We start from the raw sequence: 22,158 nt of genomic DNA, 5'->3' as shown, positions 1-22,158 counted from the left end.
TGGGAACTTGAAGCCACGTTCTTGGCCTAAATGATGTTAAGTGGGTGAGAAGCAGTAGCTAACTGTTTCTTCAACTATTTTGCCTTGTGTGGGAGACCTGATGAGAAATCCTCTAAACTCGCTTTGGCATTGTACCCAACTTAAGCTAAACAAGACTGAAGGGTGGGACCCTAGAGCCACCTGCATTTAAAAAATACACATACAAACACACTGTAATTTGAAATGGAAACAGACCTAATTGTTACCATCTGTGATAAAGTCAAGCCTTCTTAATCATTGGGTACGGGGCAGGATTGGCGAGGTGGGGGGAACATAGGTAAGTTATGTAAAAGGAAAAGGATAAAAAATATTCTTCACAGGAAGGCAGTAAGTGGTCATTCTCATCTAGCTGGTAAGAGCATCCAGACAAGATAAAGAATACAGTTAACAGTACCATACCATAGCTGGTCCTTCAACTTAATGGTTAACAAAAACTCAGTGGTGGTAGGTTTTTTTTATTTTTTAATTTGAGTATAGTTGATGCACAATGTTACATTAGTTTCAGGTGTATAACATATTGATTCAATAATTCTAGTTAACGCTATGATGGTCACAAATGTTGCTACCATCTGTCACCTAACAACACTATTTTAATACCACTGACTATATTCTCTATGTTGTAACTTTTATTCCCATGATTTATTCATTCCATAACTGGAAGCCTGTATCTCCCAATTCCCTACACCCATTTTGCCTCCCCTTCCCTCAGTTTGGTCTCTGTATTTGTAAGTCTGATTCTGCTTTTTGTTTGTTTGTTCATTCATTTGCTTTGCTTTGTAGATTCCACATGTAAGTGAAATCATGTTATTTGTCTTTCTCTGTCTGATTTATTTCACTGAGCATAATACCCTCTAGGTCCACCCATGTTGTTACATATGGCAAGAGCTCATCCTTTTTATGGCTATATAATAGTCCACTATCTATATATACCATATCTTCTTTACCCATTCATCTATTGATGGACACTTGGGTTCCTTACATATCTTGACTATTGTAAATAATGCTGCAATAAACATAGAGGTGCATATATCTTTCCAAATTAATGTTTTTGTTTTCTTTGCGTAAATATTTAGCAGTAGACCCCACTGAATGAAAGAAGATATTTATAAATGATATATTCAATAAAGGGTTTATACTCAGAATATATTAAAAACTTATACAACTCAACAACAATAACAAAAAAGTCCAAATAATCCATTAAAAAAAAAAAAAGGCCATAGGACCTAAATAGAGATTTTTCCAAAGAAAACATACAGATGACAAACAGTCATGTGAAAAGATGCTCAATATCAACTTATCATCAAGGAAATGCAAATCAAAACCACAATGAGATATTACCTTACCCCTGTCAGAATGGCTAAAATCAAAAAGACAATAAATAACAAGTGTTGGAAAAGATGTGAGGAAAAAGGAACTCTCATGTACTGTGGTGGGAATGCAAATTGATGCAGTCAGTGTGGAAAACAATATGGAGGTTCTTAAAAAAAAAAAAAGAAAGAAAGAAAGAAAGAAAGAAAAACGATCATTTGATCCAATAATTCTACTACTGGGTGGAATTTACCCAAAGAAAAAGTGGTGGTAATTTTTAAAGTATTGCATAAGAATGATAGAAAGGGTTCCTAGACTGGAACTACATGAGAAAATTATTTCCAAATTATAGAGGTCTACTCAATCCCAAATGGATTTCCATCATTCTATGATTATTCTACCAAAATCCTGATTTACCATTACCCTCTGTTAAATCCCTCATCACAAAGTATTGCATTTGTCTACAAACTTGTTACTCTTCTTCATTCAGTTGTGAATATCTTGAGACCAGGGTCTAGACCATGTTGATACACTTATCCCCAGGACATAACATGGCATTTGGCACTAATAGGTGCCTAAGAGAATACTGACAAGTGAAAAATTATCATCCTAAAGGGAGATCCTAGGAAAACACAGCAAGCCTATTACTGTGAAATACTTTTAATTAGTGACTTAGACGAAGGTATAGAAAGTTTGGTGATTTTTAAAATGACACAAGAATGGAAGCGTTAGCTAAATATATTGAAAGGTAGAAAGAGAGTTTTAAAATATCTCCATGGGCATGACCATCAGGCCAAAACCAACAAGATGCAATTTAACAGAGATAGATGTAAAATCCTGAACTTAGGTTCAAACACTCAATTGCGCAAACACAAACCAAATTTGTCTTAGTTTAGTAGTGTTTTATGTGACAAAGAACTTCAGGGATTTCACTGACAGAGGTTTTAATGTGAGCCAAGTGCGTGATTTGGCTGCTAGAAAAGCTAGTGTGATCTTAGGCTGCCTTAGCAGAAGTGAGTTATTTATGATACATACTGCCCATTTAATTAGGAAGTAGTTTGGTGTGGCCATTAGTGGTGGTGTACACATTGATCAAGACAGGTTAGGACCTGCAGCTCTCCACACGGTCATGCCACATTGGGACCCTCCATTCAGTTCCGAGGACCACATTTTAAGAAGTATATTGACAAACCCAAGTGTCTGAAGATGCCTGCCAACTGGAAAAAACTCCAGAAACCAGATCCTATGCTCCTACGCTGGACAGCGGAAAAAAAACTCAGAAACTTTTAAGCTGGAGAAAAAAAAGGTTTTCCTTGAATATTTTGATGATTGAATGTGGAAAATGTGTTCTGATCCCTGCCTTGCAATCTCCATGGCTAGGGCCACCTGGCTGCCATTTTTACCCACTCAGTAAATATCTCTAATGTGCACGAGGCGGAAACATGAATCCTGTCCCTCCTAAGGGAAAACTTAAAGAACCCTGATTTAGTGACTCAGTTGTCTCAGTGTCAAGTGAAGTTGTTGGTGACCCCACGATAACCTTATGGACTCCTATCCCCGTAACTTACCTATAGGCCCATTCCCCATGTCAGCATTTGAGTCCTTGTTTGTTTGTCATGCTTTGATCATCTTCCTGATGATGTTATCTCCTGTCTGCCTCCCTATCTGGATTTCTGTATTTGATCCATTCACAGGCTCCCTGTCACTGTACTGGGACAGTCATCACCTTGAGGACCTTAGGTAACTGTTGAAAACTGTTCTACCTGCTAGGCTCATAAACATATCTCCAGTCCCATACATTCCCACAATGGCTTTCCCGTTGCCTCCCTACGATGATAATCTGTGTGATTCAGAAGACTGAACAGGTCATATGGAGAGAAAATAAGGTGGAGGTGATTTTTGTCTTTCAATTACAAAGATGATGTTTCTTACAATACAAGTTTAAAAAACAGAAACAGGGTCACCTGGGTAGCTCAGAGGGTTAAGTTTCTGCCTTCAGCTCAGGTCATGGTCTTGGGGTCCTGGGATCAAGCCCCACAGCAGACTCTCTGCTCATTGGGAAGCCTGCTTTCCCCTCTCTCTCTCTCTGCCTGCCTCTCTACCTACTTGTGATCTCTCTCTGTCAAATAAATAAATAAAATCTTAAAAAAAAAAAAACAGAAACAAAAACAAAAGAAAACAAGATGAACTGCCTTGTGAGAGAGCAAGTTCACCATCACCAAGAACTCCCAAGAAACCTGTGAGAAATTGGAGCAATGCCACGAAAGGATTTCTGCATTGTTAGCGAGCTGGGCTGGATTGATTCTAAGGTAGTCTCCCAAGCTTTGGTGTATCAAAAGTCATCCAGGAAGCATGTTTTAAAAACGCAGAATTCCCAGAATCCAGTAGGTCCAGGTTGGAGTCCAAGAATCAGCATTTCTGACAAATAACATCCCTCAAAATACGTGATTCTAGTGCAAGTGAATGTGAGTCACACTTTTCAAAATAGTTCTTGAAAGAAAGTTACTAATATATTTACTGAAAACTCACCCTACATGGAGGACTTTACATATTTTTTTCCTTTTTTTTCTTAATTAAACTCAACACAGTTCTGTGGGAGTTGTGACATAATCATTAAGAACTTGGACTCAAAAATCAGGCTGCTAAGTTTCAAATCCTGTCTTCTTCACCTTCTAGACTTTTTCCACATCTCAACTTTCTTTTCTGCAAAGTGGGGTTCATATTAGCAACTTCACAGGGTTGTTATGAGAATTAAATCATTCAGTTCAGATCAAGTGCTTAGAACAGCACCTGGCACACAATAAACATTCAAGATTATGATGACTATAAGGCAGTACTATCATTTCCTCATTTCCACATAAGGAAATTGAGACTCAAGGAAAAGAAGTCAGTTAGTCTCAGATCCTTCAATTAGTAATAACTCCAGTCTATCTGTCTTCAAAGATTATACATTGTAGGGGCACCTGGTTGGCTCAGTCAGTTAAGGGTTCAACTCCTGATGTCAGCTCAGGTCATCTGAGGGTCATGAAATCCGCCCTGCATCAGGCTCCACGCTCAGCACCAAGTCTGCTTGAGATTCTCCCTCTCCTTCTGCCCCTTATCTCTTCTCCCCGCCAAAAATAAATAATAATAATTTTTAAAAGATTAAAGGGGCGCCTGGGTGGCTCAGTCCTTAAGTGTCTGCCTTTGGCTCAGGTCATGATTCAGGGTCCTGGGATCGAGCCCCTCATCGGGCTCTCTGCTCAGCAGGGAGCCTGCTTCTCCCTCTCCCACTCCCCCTGCTTGTGTTCCCTCTCTCACTGTGTCTCTCTCTGTCAAATAAATAGATCTTTTTTAAAAAACAAAAAAAGATTATATATTGTACTACACATCCCAGCTCTATGATTCTATGATCCTACCAGCCAGAGATCACTATTGATAGGATTGAGTAGGAAACTAGTTCTAAAGATGGTCATATGGATATAGGGAATAGACAGACGCTTATCTCAAATTCCACCATGAATAATTTCACAAGTGAAGAAACTGAGACTCAGATAATGAAGTAATATTGACAAGGGCTCGCATCAAGAAAAGATTATAAATTCAAACCCATGCTTCTTCTGCCACTTACCCTGTACTCCAACCGAGAGTGAGTCACAACTGCCTGGAAAATTCTTCTCATTCAAGTAAACAGACATGTTTTAGAAACAAAGGTAGGAAATGAAAGTGGAATTCAGGGTGAATTCGTTCTTGTATAAAGACACTGCTACCTGCAAACATGGAAACGGTATATATACTGAAAATATTTATTTTCTATCACATAGCCACAGCCGGAAAGACTTAGGCTAACAATCGATGTCTCAAGAGTAACCAAAGACAGCATGGTGTGGCGAGAATTTGAGGGTTTTTTTTTTTAAGATTTTATTTACTTATTTGACACAGAAAGAGAGAGAGCATGAACAAGCAGGGGGAGCAGGAAAGAGAGAAGCAGGCTCCCTGCTGAGCAGGGAGCTCAATGTGGGCCTCGATCCCAGGACCCCAAGACCATGACCTGAGCCGAAGGCAGACACTTAACCGACTGAGCCGCCCAGGCACTCCAAGAATTTGAGTCTTAAGAACAGGCCACCTTAGTAAATTGCCGTTAAAAGGTTTAGCTTTGGAAACAGGAAAACAGGTTTGAAGCATTGCCCCTACCACATACTTTATTTGACTTTTCTGAAATTCTCTTGTTTACCTTGCAAAGCGTGAGGTTTTAGTGATGTCATTTCAAGCCAAGCTCCTAGCATGGTACTTGTCACACGGAAAATGCTCAGTGATAGTGGCTGCTAAACGGGACCTCTACAACTGTCCTGAGGCACAGTGCTCATCTCTGGAGAGCAGGGGACTCTTGTATCCCCGAAGGCAGGGAAAAGGAAGTTCAGGGTGCAGGTGTAGAGGATACAAGGAAAACTTCATAATCTGCATGTATGGCACCAAATCTTGGGATTGAGCTCTTCTTAGCAAAGAATTTGGAAGACCTAAAACTACTATGGTCCTCTGCCCAAGGCGGCACTTATTTGTAGAAATTCTTAGTACAACTGTCTCATTAACAAGCAATCATTTCATATAATCTCTAGGACAAAGAGCTTGTCCTACATTTCCCTCTACTCCTAATGCTGGTTCAGTGTCAATATTCAAGTAAGCTTTTATTGGGTGAAAGAATAAAAGGTTGAATAAATGAAGTACTTAATATCATTCAGCCCACCACAAAGGAAATATTACATACAAACTCCTCACAGCACATATACTCAGGGGTTTTCTAATCCAAAGGTCAGCAAACTTTTTTCTGTAAAGGGCCATACAGTCAATATTTTAAACTTCGAGGGACATATAGTGTCTGTGATTATGCTCAACTTTGCCATTACATGTACCAAGAACATAGCCATAAACAATGCAAAAAAAAAAATGGATGAACGTTTGTGTGATTTATGGACAATGAAATTTGAAATTCTTATCATCCCCATGTGCCATAAAATATTCTGTTTTTTTCAACCATTTTAAAATATAAAGTTCACTGTTAGCTCATGGGCCATAGAAAAACAAGTGAGCTGTCCTAGACTCTAGTCCAGGCAACAAGCATCAGTGAATGTTTCCATACAAAGCTGTTTCCAATTATTTCCAGTAGGAAGGAATCTAAAGTGATTTCTTCAAAGCTCCTAAATATTTTTTTTTACATGGGACCAAACTCAAAATACATACAAATGGTAAACTTATTCTGGTTTTCAACTTTCAGTGGATGACCTAATAATACCTGCCTTATGACATAGACACATGAGGGTCTTGATTGGGAACATAAGTAGAAAAATATATTATGTTAAGAGATATATTCCCTCAGAGATACACATTTCATCTAAACGATCGGAACCATCGGAAAAATCCATGGTTATTCTGTGAATATAAGAGAAATCAGGGACCCATCAGCATCTTCGTACAGGAGCATAAACTTCATGATATATTTTTGTGTGTGTGCATTTTAAACTTACACACAGAATCTAAATGAATTAACTATATATGTTTACAAAGTTCAGATAAGCATCCACATTGTTATTTATACTGCATTTCTGTTATCTCTGGGTCTGTCTCCTGTAAAATGTCAACGCAGGAAAAAACAGGAACAGGATATCTGTGAGATTTAAATCTCTGCTAATCTAGTCAGTTTATACGTTGGCTATAGAAAGCAAACTGAAAACCAAAACTATGAATAATGAGACAGTCTTTAGATATTTAAAAAATCAAACAACAAGTACAGTCTTATCACATGTGTTCATTTTTATTTTAAACAGCATTATTTATGGTTTGCTGGGGAAAAAGCAATTATCTTAGAAGACCTGATCTTAGTGCCCAAATTTAGAAGGAGAGGGAGGCTTCTATTTAAAACGATTGTCCAGGGCCCATCTCAACCTCACCACTGACTCACCTGGACTTTAGCAAGTCAGAATCCTCTGAGTCACAAATTTCCTATTAACTTCTTGTAATAACTATTTTGGTCAAGTTCTGGTGATTCAGAGAATACTTTAATGCCATATCTGTATGCAGACAGCAAAGCTGGATGAGAACCAAGAGAACCAGAGGTTGTGTTTTTGACGTAAGTGTCCGTACTGATAATTCCAGATCCCCACCATTAGATAAATCTGAGTCAGTCTTTGAGGTTCTTGTTTGCCTATTGCTTGCTTGTTGTTTGTTTTTTTTTATATTAATTCAAGTTGGCCATGAATACATAGATGTAGGATATGGTAACTAACATCTGATAGGACTAGTTATCACATTGCAATGATTTTAGACCTATGGTTTACAGGAACTCCAAAAGTTCATAGGATTTTTATTTCTCTCTCTTCCTTCCCTTAATTCCCTTGGTTTAGTGTACCTGTTCGGTTTATAGCATTTATTCTTTTAGATTTCCTGACTTCCTAAGAGGTCTAACATCTTAAAATGTTTTACATGATCTATTGGTCTATGAATAAATATCTACTTTGGTTTTTACTGTAATTATTGTTTGAAGTAGTAGGTGCTTACTATAAAAATTTAAAAAATAGGTAGAAAAATAAAATTTAACAATATCCTCTAACCCCAACCAACCCCATCTCAAGAAATTACCAGTGTAACCTGTGTGGTATCTAATCTCCCACACCTGTTTCTATACTCACCAATGCACTTATCAACATATATATCCACATATTGATTTTTGTTCACTTCATTTTATTAAAAAACCGATAATTCACTGTATATTACTCACAACTTGTTTTATTTCACTAAAAAATGTATCTTGGAAATGCTTGTAGGTGACTATATACATATGTGTATATGTGTATATATATATATATATATATATATATATATATATATGAATTTATCTTATTCTGTTTTGATACCTGCATAATATTTCATAGGTTTGTTAAATAAATATTTTCAGTACTTCTCTAAATTGATGGGCATTCAGATTTTTCTTCCAGCTGTTTCCACTTCAAATCCCCATATATGTATTTTCTTATGCACTTGTGCAAGTGTTTTTCTAGAACATAGTTCCAAAAGAGGTATTTGCTGTGAAATGACTTTCCTGAAGAGTTAAAAGAGTTTAGGTATCTATGAGTGTTGATGTTATGAAGCTCTTCAATGTTTTCCAATATGATGGGTGAAATATCACATTCTTTTTTTTTTAAGATTTTATTTATTTCTTTGACAGACAGAGATTACAAGTAGGCAGAGAGGCAGGCAGAGAGAGAGGAAGGGAAGCAGGCTTCCTGCTGAGCAGAGAGCCCGTTGCAGGGCTCCATCCCAGGACTCTGAGATCATGACCTGATCCGAAGGCAGAGACTTTAACCCACTGAGCCACCCAGGCGCCCAAAATATCATATTCTATTATTGCTTTATTAGATATTTCCTGAGTACTAGTGAAATTGATCATACTTCCAAAATTTATTGGACATTTAACTTCACTATTCTTTTTCTATTAAGTTTGGCTTTTTGTTAATCAGTGTCCAGCAATACTTTAAATGTTTGTGATAAAAACCATTGCCATTATTGTTGGAAAAATTTTCTCTGGATTTATCATTTGACTTTTTTGTGATATAGCTCAACATACAGAGAAATGTAATTATTTTCTGTAATCATCTGCCTACCTATTTCTTTAAGGTCTCTGGTGTTTCTTCCTTTTTAATTTTCTTCTTCCTTTTTTTTTTTTGTTCACTTATTGATAGCTTAAACCTTTAATATACCTAAAATTTTTTTGTATATGACATCAAATAAGAATCTAGGTTTCTGTTTCCCGACAAAATTGTCGATTCTGCCAGCACCATTTATTATATATACCATGTATTTTCCCCACTGAATTGAAATGTCCTCTTCATGCTATATTAGGCTCCACTATATATGCAGTCTCTCTATTTGGTTCTCTTATTCTCATCTATTTTTGTGCCAAACAGTACAGGTTTGATTATAGCAACTTCATGGTAACTTTTGATATCTAGTAATGCAAGAATCCCATCATCATCATTGTTCCTAGAATTGTTATTAATTCTACAACATATGTTCTTCCATATAAACTTCAGAGTTGTTTTGTCTAATTTTAAAAAGCACATGTGGAAATTCTGATTGAATAAAAATAAATTGGTTTTATATATTCATTTTTGAATGACTGATTTTTCCATAATACTAACTCTTTCAAATCAAGAACAGAGCATGTCTCTTCATTTTAGAAACTTCAATAACATTTTGTCCACACATAGTCTGAAATCTTCTTTTAAATGCATCCTTTTTGGGAAGTCTGGGTGGCTTAGTTGGTTAAGCATCTGCCTTCAGTTCAGGTCATGATCCCAGGGTCCTGGGATCCAGCCCTGCATTGGGCTCCCTGCTCTGCAGGAAGCCTGTTTCTCCCTCTCCCACTGCCCCTGCTTGTGTCCCCTCTCTCACTATGTCTCTGTGTCAAATAAATAAATAAAATCTTTTAAAAACATATAAAAATAAATGTATCCTTTTTGTTCTGATTACTAATGTAGAGAAGACAAATTGATCTATATTTATGCTAATCTTATATCCAGCTTCTCTACCAAATTCTAATATCTTTAGTAGAATCATTGCTATTACATGCAAATAATATTTGCCTTTTTTTTAATATTTATGCTATTTTTTTTTGTTTTCTTGTCTTAAGACTTGATCTAGAACCTCCAAAATAGCATTTAATAATGAGGAAAGCTGTGAGTGTCCTAGTGTTAATCTCACTTTTAATGGGAATAACACTAATGTTTTACTAAGAAGAATGTGATTGAACTTTTTTTTTTAAACATTTTATTTATTTATTCGACAGAGAGAGAGATCACAAGCAGGCAGAGAGGCAGGCAGAGAGAGAGGAGGAAGCAGGCTCCCCGGCAAGCAGAGAGCCCGATGCGGGGCCCGATCCCAGGAACCTGGGACCATGACCTGAGCCGAAGGCAGAGGCCTAACCCACTGAGCCACCCAGGCGCCCCGTGATTGAACTTTTTGATTAGGGATCCTTATTCTGTTGTGATAGATTTCTCTGTCACTATTTTTCTTAGCATTTTTATTAGGAATGTAGTTAATTAGTTTGATTTAATTTTCTCTTTTTAGACAGAATTGATAGAATGATAATGCTTTTTATTCTTTCATTTGATAATGAAATGGATTATGTTGCTGGCTTTTTTTAGTTGAACTATCCTTGCATTCCTGGAACAAAACTTACTTCATATATTATTCTTTTAATACACTGATAAATTTTACTTGCTGTATAGGTCTAAGTCTGTAATTTTTATACTTTCAGTACTGAGTTTGATATTAAGGTTATGCTAGCTTTATAAATGGTGTGTGTAGTTTTCCCATAATCTTGAATAATTGTATTATGTGTGGATTACCTCTTTTTAAGTGTTACCTCAAAAGACCCTGAATGTTTCCTAGAACACAGATGTGAAACAATCTGGGTCTCATGTGTTTTAAAATACTTCATGTTCTGCAACAACCTTTTATAACAACATTTCTAATTTTTTCTACAGCAATTGGTCCATTTAGGTTTTCTATCTTTTCTGATAAAATCTAGTATTTATATTTTGCTTGATATATTATCTAACAAATTATGTGACAAAATTTCTAATTTAAGCATCAAATAATGTACAGAATTGTTGAATCATTATGTTGTATACTTGAAACTAATGTAACATTGTACATCAACTATACTCAAATTAAAAGAAGTTCTAATTTATAACCAAGCAGTTGTACATAACATTCTTAAAATTTCATTAATCTCAATATCATCTATAGTTATTTACTTTTATCATATCTAATATATATATATATTTTTTGTTTTAAATCAGACTAGTAAATCTATTTAGTCTCCATTGTATTTTTAATAAACATATAGCAAATAATAACAGAGAAAATAAATAATAACTCTCCTGATAATGACTCAACAACAGCTAGACAAGTTGTGTAGCCACCAAAAATATTTTTTTCCTCGCTTCCATAGTAACGAATAAGCCCAGACAAGGAGGACACAATAAACCAATTTGATTCCTTAACTCAATGCAACAGCCTTGGATCTTACTTATTATGTGTGTTTTAGTGATTTATTTACTTATTTATGTTGGTCAACTGGGGGGGATGTTACATCATTGTTTCTACTTCCTGTTATACCTGGATTAATGCTACAGCTGAAATGGAATAATCTATATTTAAGCTAAAAGAAAAAGTATCCTGATTTTCTGAAATTAGCCTTCCTCACCAGATCTAAGAAATCTTATGTCATGGTTCCACGGTGTCTTTTGGGGCTTTTTTAATAACACTTCCAGTTATACTAGTTTGTGTCACAGTTATTCAATATTTGTTGTCCATTGTCTTGAATGATTCTGTACAGCCACTACCAAACAGATGATTTAACAAATGATTCAAAAAAAGGAAACAGGATGGGGACGCCTGGGTGGCTCAGTTGTTGGGTGTCTGCCTTCAGCTCGGGTCATGATCCCAACGTCCTGGGATCGAGCCCCACATTGGGCTCCCTGCTCAGCAGGGAGCCTGTTTCTCCATCTCCTACACCCCCTGCTTGTGTTCCCTCTCTTGCTGTGTCTCTCTCTGTCAAATAAATTAAAAACTTAAAAATACAAAAACAAACAAACAAAAAAACAAAAACCAAAAAAATGAAAACATGCTGAGCAAAGATGAAATCTCACCTTCATGAGAATAAACAACAGTAGTGAGTATCTTGGCAATCTTCCTGCAGGTTTGTCTGGGTAAGGACCAAAATGTGGGTGTGCAAATAAAAATGTTTACATGATCTTAGGGAAAAGAATGAGTGTTCTTTAGCCATGGTAGCAAGTAGCCATCAGAACCATTCTTAAATCTACTCAATTGATCACTGACAATTTTGCCTCAATTAGCTTTCACAAGCTAACCAGTCAATCATGGTTCCTCACTTCTGAAAGTCAGCCAATGAGACACAGATTTGCTCTAAGAAACAAGCCTCTGAATGCCAACCAATCAACAACCATCTCACCTGAATAATCATGCTGAAACAGATATGTAACCCACTTAAGCCTCTCAAAGTATGCCAATCCCTGAACCCCCTGGTGTTCAAAAACCCTACATAAGATCAGCCATCTACTCTTTTCAGAGCCACTATGTGCAATTGATATAGAACTCCCTTATAATAAGAAATAAATTCAGTATTGCGTTTTTATTTCAGATATTAAGTAGTGATCTCACCACCCTTTGACGTTCAATAAAGATTTATTTAATGCTAACTCCTGGTATTTTAAAAAATAGTAAGACAAGTTTGTTGCTCATTTATGAATTCCACAAAGTAAAATGCACACTATTTTCAAATGTGTTTAACATCCCTAAATATCCTGAAGAACAGTGAAGATAAGCATAGTAAAGACAGAGAAATATATAGAAGAAAAAATTTTGACTTGATGCATGACCCAATGAAATAATTCTAATTTATCATCAGCACAAATTACTCATTCTTCATGATACCTATGATTCTTTTTTTTTAAAGATTTTATTTATTTATTTGACAGACAGAGATCACAAGTAGGCAGAGAGGCAGGCAGAGAGAGAGGGAAGCAGGCTCCCTGCTGAGCAGACAGCCTGATTGGGGCTTGATTCCAGGACCCCAGGATCATGATCCGTGCCAAAGGCAGAGGCTTTAACCCACTGAGCCACCCAGGTGCCCTGATACCTATAATTCTAATAATGTTTTTGTACAACTTTAAATCCATTTTGGGAGGAGACAGATGAGAAAGAAAAGGAAAGGAGAAGGAGGATCTGAAAAGAAAAAATCAGTAAGTGAGGAAGAATAAAATGAAGAGAAGGTAAGTTCTCGCAAATTATTTATGGGAAAGACAAAGCCTCAGTGGTATAAACTAAGCAAAGTTTTATGTGTGCTCTTTTTTCATTTTCCTTTTCCTCACTCCTGGCGTCTGAAGTACTCTCTATTTGCTCCCCCTGTCTTAACTGAGGACCTAATTTAACCTCACTTGGATGTCAACTAATCCCCATAAGAAGGTAATAAAGTTTCCATTTAAAAACATTTATTGGACACTCACTATGTGTCATACTGGGTGTTATTACTCCCAGAGAGATTCTCAATGACCCAAAGACATCTTAAAGCACAAAGTGATAAATCTATTGTGAAATTTTAAGCCCTTGGGTATCTAGTAGAGTGTGTATTTGGGGGTAGGGAACCACACAAATAGTCACAAAAGTATTTTGAACTTCGGAAAAATCCCATAAGCCTCATTACATTTCAACTTCCTTTACTTTTTCCCATAACAAGTTTTCAGAATAAGGCAAATTATTCCTTTTAAACTTATCTATCTATATCTGTATATGGAGGGAGAGGTTAAGGAAGTGGTACTGTGTGGAAGCTTCCATTTAAAAGTTTACCACAGTTGTTGCTTAAAACAATGGATTTTGCAAATATATCCCTTGGTCACTATCAGAAATAGAAACATAGGCTGAATGGATCTCCGTGGTCTCATATTATTTTGTGTTTTATGACTGTCATTATTCTCTGTGCATAAAAAGAGCAGTTATATCATATCCCCTTTGGTTTCAACTTTCTTTGCATAAAGATCATAAACTTCATAATTATGTTAATACAGAAATGGTTTTCTAATTTTATTTGTTAAGTTATTGCAAATTTAATATCCATTTGATGGTGAAGTTTTCTTCACCATGAAAATGTCAGTTGCCATTATATTTAGTACTAGACCAGCCTTAAAGTTTGTTTATATTTAAACTGGAAAGGGAAGTAATTCAAAATTGTATGAGCTAGAATCAAATTTGTTTTAATGTATCTACTTGTCTCCTGAGTAGTTAAAATTGATCTCCTTATTAAAACCATTTGCTTTCTTAGACTACATTTATTAAGTGAACAATTTCCTAAAGTTTATCCCATAATTTTACAACAAAATAGAATGTGTAATTTCTTAAAATAAAGTCGCTGTTTGAATCCTAAATCTTCCAGCAGTTCTGATCCTATTCTGAGGTTATCATAAGCCAGAAGGTAAGGTCCAAAAAGAATCTGAGGCATTGCCTGGCATCCTTTCTTCCTTTAATTTTCTTTTTTCCTTCATTTCTGTAGCATTGGCAAAATTGGTCTAATTCAAAATTGAGCTACAGAAAATTGTGTGTGTGTGTGAACATTATTGCTGTTGTTGTTTACCCATATGTTTTTCTTATTTTTTTAATGGAGAGAGTTCCATTATCATGGTAATCTAAACTAGAAATTCCCAAGTAAATAAGCTGTTTACATAACTATGTTGTTTCAGGAAGAACCAAATCGGTATTTTTTGACAATCCATTGTTCTGTGCTCTCACTGGCTATCCGGCTCTAGACAATCACTGACTTTTCACTGTCTGTTTCTCCATCTGTAAAAAGTATAACAACTCTTCTATGCAAAGTGTAATAGTTAGGACTAAATGGGGCCAAACATAGCAATGTATACAAAAGAACATGGTAAAACTTTAATTTTCATTTTCATTTTCATTTTAATCCCTTTTCTCTACATTCCCTGTGCCAATGCTTGCCATATGTATGCTGGAAAATTGGTATTACATTTTTTTTACGTTTTAATTAAATGCACAATAGCTTTTCTCCCAGGCAGCCTGGAGAATTAGTTTTCCAGCTACTAATTTAACACTATTAATGAGGAAGAATTCAGACAGGAGGTCCAAAAATTCAGACAGTTTGCATTAAGGTCAATTAGTAACTCCAGACACATATGCACCAAGCATTTCAAGAAATATATGCCATGTATTCCTGAATTTCTGGTTAAGAGACATTTTAATTCATTTTATACATTCTTCTCACCAACAATAATTATTTTCTTATTTTTACTACATCTTGCTACTGCTTCAAATTTATTATTATACCAAATTCACCTTTATCAAATTTTTCCTGCAAAAAAACTATGATATATATTTCAGCTTCCACTGCATGTTTTTAATAGTCAAATCTGTTTCTACGTCAGCACTTCTATTATACATTTGTTTTTTAGGAGTTTAAAACTCATCCATAAAAATTAACTAAGGCTGAAATTTGGCAGACAGCTTAGAAACACATTTTGTTTTTACCAACCTTCAAGAAAATCCATATGGCTGTTTCTAAATTCCTATGTACCAGGCTTAAATAAAATAAATCCTGGCCAACATGAGACACTTATTTAGGCTAATTCACTCCAAAAACAGGATTTTTTTTTTTTAATGCAATTACTCCATGACTGGCTCTCATTTCTCCTCCAAGTGGCTCCCCCCCCCCACCCCACCCCGGGTGGATGTCTGGTCACCCTGGTAGCCTGCCTGGTTGACACCTGCAGCCCAACACTTCTAACCATGAGATGCGTAGCTAATGTTTCATGTTGTCATAGGACAGTGAAGGTTTCCAGGAGCTGCCAACTGAATTCTCACATCAGAGATTTCCTTGGCTCAGCCCTGCTCCTCCTCTATCCACCTGAAAAAAATGCCCTTTTTAGTACGGCGGTCACATCCATAAGCCCCAGAAAGGCAGCATGTGAAAAAAATTACTTCTCACTCCTGTAGGCAGTGCTGTCTCTACTCTGACAAATCAAGTCCTTGCTTTGCACTGTTGGGAAAGAATTTTCCATGGATCTCTCCTGTTTCTGCATGTCTTGCAAATGAGGGACTGGCTGCTCTTTGTTCCAGACCACTTTCTCAAAGATGTTTGTATAATGAACAGTCGTGAAAGACAGATAGGGTCTCCCTCTGCAGGAAAGGACAGGTATGTTAACTGTCCAGCAAAATAAAAATAATGTCTCTCCCCAAAACAAAGCACAGGTGGGCTTGCTGCCCATTATTATGGATTCAGGCTCCTAAACCCCTAAACAGGAGCATTTCTTTTCTGCACAGGCAGGTATCATCTCCCTCTCTTCACACTCACGGTATGGGAACTGGGGCTTGGAGAATTTGCCCGTAAACTCTGACTCTCTGGCACCTGCTACTACTGCTGTTACTATGAGTAATAAACTGCCCTTCATCTCAGATCCGAGCATCTCAACTCTTCTAAGAGCATTTGTGAAACTGTGTCATGTAGGGTGAAACTTAGAACACACAGACTGTCTCTTCCCCTAGTACATGACCTCTTGCAAGTTGACACCATAGCTGCTTCACTTATCACTGTATCTGTCCCCAACATTTAGACCCAGTAGCTGGTAAACAGATGGTGTTCGATAAATATTTTTTGAAGAAGCGTGAGGTAGAGTTCTAAACTCAAAAAGGGAAAGGTGGTAATCCCTGGGGGCTCTCTAGTGACAAAAGTTGCAAGGAAAGAAGTGAGATTTAAGGTGAACTCTGATTGCTCTCCTTCTCCAGGCTCCCCTCTACTCTGCTAGGAGAATTTGAAAATATCATTCAGAGACCAACCCTTCCCAAAAACACTTTCATCTTTTAGATTTCTGGTAGAAACACACTTTATATCTTTACTTATTTGCTTGTAGTAGATCACAGAATATAGCCCTCAGAGATTCTGTATCCTTTAAGTTAGAATGTGTGGGGGGTTTTTCCTCTTTAATCTTGGCTTCTTAAATATTTTCACTCTCCCTTCCAAATGGCAGAATTGGAGCAGCACAGTGAATGACAGGACATTTACACCTCACTTTAAAAACATGTCTGTCAAGGGACAATCACGTAGTATTACTTTAAAATGCTGAAATTAATTTTTTCCAAAATCTAAAAAGGTTTCTTCATCACTGGCTCTTTGGTCTGACTTCATGACAATGTATAATTTGCTACACCATTTTCAGAAAAAGATTTTAAATTGCTATAAAGCATTTGGAGGTTTGAGGCTAATTTGAAGACCCTTTTAAAACCGGAAGGGCCACTGTGCTCATGCCTGACAGCAGCAGCCAGGCTGGGCAGAGGCAAGAGAGGAGGGTGTGTCTGATGGTGGCCACAAGATGTCAGAAAGTGAGGAACTGCTCGACTTGTGAGGGGATCTGTCATGGAGTAGCAGAAAAGCCCACTCAGGAACTTTCTACTCAAATCTAAAACATTGCTAGATTCATACTGTTTTCAGATCAAGAAGTTCTTTGGCATTCGTGGTGCAGAAAGGACAGAACTTGTCACTGTCTCTCCATCCTACAGAACCAATAACCCTGTTTTCCCTTAAGGCAATTACAAAATACTTGTACTTTTCCCAATATTTTTAAAGTCTCAGATGGAAAACCTTAAACACCCACACCTTACTTTCAGTCCACCAAAAAGGAATTATAGTAATGCACTAAGAAGTCCATGAATACCCTGGTGAGATGAAAACAAAATGTTTTCAAAAATGGAACCCTGTCCCAGTCAATAGTTTCATCAGTCAGTTCTCACCAATCCACCTCGTGTTTTAAACCTTTACTAATTCCAACTTCTGAAGAGCAAACGCTGAATGAATTAGTTTTAAGATAAAACAGAAGTTTAACATGGATGTAATGTTCATGAGAAAGAAGAATTAATAACATTTGGTCTGAAGGAAGCTCAAGCCCAGGCAGGTGGCAGGCAGAATTCCTCTCAGAAGAGCCAGCACACCTCGCCAGGGCCTGTTTACCCAACCCCTGGCCTCCTCTTCCACAGACACTGCCAGTTGGAACAAACCGAGCCACATGGTGTGGTGGTTTTCTAATGAGGCTAAGCAGGGAAAGAATGAACCAAGTAAATGTTTTCTTGTGGCCAGAGCAAGGCTAAGTTATGGACTCAGACCTCCAGAAGTGAGAGGCTTATGTCCTCACCAGCTGTTGCTCCGCTGCCCTTCACACGAAGCCTCGTGGTATGGCCAGGCACAACGTGCTCTTAAAAGTGATGCCAGGAGTTCCATTGAAAATGGCTTTTCATTCTGGGCAGTGAAGCAATCTGGGTGTGAAGTCATGTCTGAGGTTTACAAGCTATTGCTGACATCAATAAAGTGCAGCATTTGTTATTCTCCCCTCAGTGTCCTGTAGGCATTCTGGCACTCACTAAATGTTTCCTAAAAATATCATTTGGCAACTATTCGTATTTTGTTCATAAAGGCTTATGTACATCATTGAGAGGCTCATTTTAAAAGGTTGTTATGAAAATGTAACACGTGCTCTCACTGAATCAAGTTGTTCCTTCCCTGTGCCTCTAGGTGACTCCACAACTCTCTCTAACTGAGCCAAGGTTGAAAGTCTGCATGTCAGGTTTCCTCAGATAATGTTTGAGACATAAAAAGCAGGCCATTTAAGAATTCTTCAGCAGGATGTTTCACCAATTAATTTGTCAGTTAGGTGTTTTTGCCTACATTCCCAACTGGGTGCCATGAGAACCCAAAGCTATCTTCTCTAGGTATAAGTAGAGAGAGTGAGAATTGACCAGAACTGTCATTTGAACCAGGCTAAAAGGTAACCTAATGACCACCTCACTTAACTGGGGCCAAAAATGTACTCACGAACATTGGTCACACAACCCTGGAGATTCACAAGAGAAGACATCATCGCTGAGCTCTCCCCGCCTATCCCAATCCAGGCAGTAGACAAAGAGAGAGAAGTAAGAAGAGACAGAGAGAATAAGAAGAAAGAAAGAGAGAAAACTGGGCAACTGATTGAAGATCTCTTTGCTGAATACCTGCATTGGCTGACTTTCCCACATCTTCATGTGTAAGAGGGTCATATGTACCCAAACTAAAGCAGGAAATTATGTTGTGAAGAAAGTGAACTATCTACCTTGAAGGATTAGGGCTTCCAAGTAAGGGACTAGACTACAGCCACATAGTACGGCCTTCATTGTTTTGGCAAGTCTTTTGTGAGGCTGGAAGGGGAAGAATTCTGCCTTCCTATCCCAAGCTATACAACCCAGAGTGAGAGCAGCCAATAAGCTGTCCATGTTACACAGAACACAGTCAACTATCATTCAGGACAAGGGCTGGTAAAGTCAGGTGAACAACGAAACATTTATTTATATAAATCAACCTTATTCTTCTTTCACAAATATGTAGAGTAAACCAAGGTCATCAGATATTTGACGAAGACTGGCAATATCAAAGAGAAGGGTGAAGCTGAACACATAGAACTGACCCCAGAAGAAACAAAAATAATTCTGATCCAATCAAGAGAAATTTGAATTAATATCATCAAACATATTAAGGAAGGTTTTCTTAATACATAAAGAAAATCTTAAAAAAATAAGGAGAAAGAAAGAGCTCTTGGAAAATAACAATAAAAAACCCAAAATAAATTTTCAATAGAAAGTTGGAAGAAAAAGTTTACATAATATACAAGTAAAGAAAAAAGGTATAGTTTTAAAAATATGAGAGAAAAGTGACAAAAAATAAAGAATCAATCAGGGATATCCAATTTCTTGTTAAAAACTCCAGAAACAGAAAAAAGTAAAATTGAGAAGGGAAATAATAACAATAAGAAGAAGAAGAACAGAATAATATGCTTTTTTAATTTTATTTATTTGGTAAAGGGAATGAAAGAGAGAGAGCAAAAGAGCAAGCATGAATGGTGGGAGGCAGGGAGCAGAGGGAGAGGAAGGAGCAGACTCCCTGCTGAGCAGGGAGCCTCACTTGGGACTCAATCCCCGGACTCCAGGATCATGATGTGAGCTGAAGGCAGATGCTTGACTGACTGAGCCACCCAGGGACCCCAAAACAGAATAATATTTACCAGAACTGAAAAGAGAAGTTTTCACATTAAAATGTCAAAGCAAGATAAACAAAATCACAACCACACCTGAGCATATACTCATAAAACTTAAGAATGGAAGACAAAACTACCAGAAAGTATTCACAGGAACAAAGAAGTTATCCACAAATAAGAAAAATCTGACCAGTGTCACATTTCTCATCAGCCACACTGAATATTGGAAACTAATGAAACAATGTCTTCATAGATAGCACAGGAAATTATTTCAACTCGGAATTCTGCACCTAACCAAATTTTCAATCAAGTGAAGAAATTATAGATATTTTTTAAAAAGATTTTATTTATTTATTTGACAGAGATCACAAGTAGGCAGAGAGGCAGGCAGAGAGAGAGAGGGAAGAAGCAGACTCCCTGCTGCGGAGAGAGCCCAATGCGGGGCTCGATCCCAGGACCCTGAGATCACGACCTGAGCCTAAGGCAGAGGCTTTAAACCACTGAGCCACCCAGGCACCCCTAGATATTTTTGTGCATACAGATAATCAGTATGTTTATCTCCCTTTAGGTTAAAAAAAAAAAAAAAGTTACTGGAAGATGCACTACAGTTAAATTAAAAAGGAAATAACAGAAAGAAAGAATAAGATCCAAGAGAACCCATAATTATGTCTCTGCAGCAGGTCTAGGACACAAACTGGTTCATCCGGCATGTAGTATAATTAAGAAACTGAATTATCTTAGGAACATAATTTTTTGCTTTTTATTTTTTTTAAGGTACATAAGTTCCTTCTGGAGAAAAAAAAAAAAACCACAAGAGGTAATTAAAAACTCAAAGAAGAATTTTAAAAAACTGTACAAGAAATATATGGCCCAAATAAAAAGCATATTGCAATGTCATTGTTTTGGGCAATAAGCATGTGAGAAAAGAACTTATTTGACTTTTATGCTGGAACATCTTCTTCTAAACATTATAGATTTAGAGATGTAAGATTCTATTTCTTTTTCTATGGATTTTTACACATAGAAATATTTACACAGTTATCACATTTTATTTTCCATTTTAAATCCAATTTACAGAAATGGAAAGTCTTCATTTACAGCATGGAATCTCTATTTATAGCAATGGCAAAGAATCCAAATGCTGGAAAACTTAATTGTATAAAGGCTGGTAGAGTTGGCAGGTTTTGAAAGGAGAAAGGGAGAAGAAGAGATGGAGGTGAGGGACACAGAAGCCCACAAAAGTGTTCACTCAGGTAGCTAGAAGGAAAGAGGGATGTCCAAAATTTATTAGGAAACAGCCTACAGAGTAGGGAGAAATTAGATAGAAATTTAGGTAGAAAGTAAACAAGAGGTATAAGCATAATAATTAACACTACCGTTGTAATCATCAGAAAATACAAGCCTGGAAATGGTCCAAAATTATTTTGTCTGAGGCAGCGATGCTCCGAATACATCCCAGGACCCCCAGGAACCCACACTTTTAGGGGAGCTACAAGGTCAAAACTCCTTTCATAATAACACCAAAATATACTGGCCCTTTTCAGTTTCCCTTTGTCTTCACTGTACAGTGAAGTTTTCTAGAAGCTACATGATGTATAATAGTGCAATAGTTTGAACACAGAATGAGAGATGAGAATCCTCCTGTCGTGTGCTAATCCAGGCATTAAAGAGAGTTACAAAAAACATAGAACAAAGCCACTATTCTCACTACCTCAGAAAATCTCTTTCAACATTTTTAATTAAGTGGCATTTTAATTTATTTTTTAATATTTTAGGTATTTATTCGTTGGTTTCATTCCACTAGGATAGGAGGAGTGGAATAGCAGTTTTGGTTTTATCCATTTGTGTACCTCCAGTGTTTAGCACCATGCCTCATGTCTGAGGAACATGATGCCTATTGGTTGAATGAAAGAATATCAGCTTTTCACAATCAGCGTTCATATTATTGGTTTGAAGGCTGCTATTGGCTTAACTGGGTGAGAATAACATGAGGCTCTGGATAGAGACCAGAGGAGTTACAGCTATGAGTTGAAGGAAAAATCAAGATGTGGGAAGACATATTCCAGCCTGACAGTCATTTGAAATATACTCTTCTTGGGCAAATCTGTGTTTGATTATCTTCTTGGGCCTTAGAATAAAAGCTTTTAGGGCAAATATTTATTGTCAAGAATTACTGAATAATTACAATGTT

Source organism: Lontra canadensis, unplaced genomic scaffold (genome assembly GCF_010015895.1).
Source record: "Lontra canadensis isolate GAN:19392208 unplaced genomic scaffold, GSC_riverotter_1.0 scaffold9, whole genome shotgun sequence".
Taxonomy (NCBI): domain Eukaryota; kingdom Metazoa; phylum Chordata; class Mammalia; order Carnivora; family Mustelidae; genus Lontra; species Lontra canadensis.
This window is presented reverse-complemented; position numbering follows the sequence as displayed.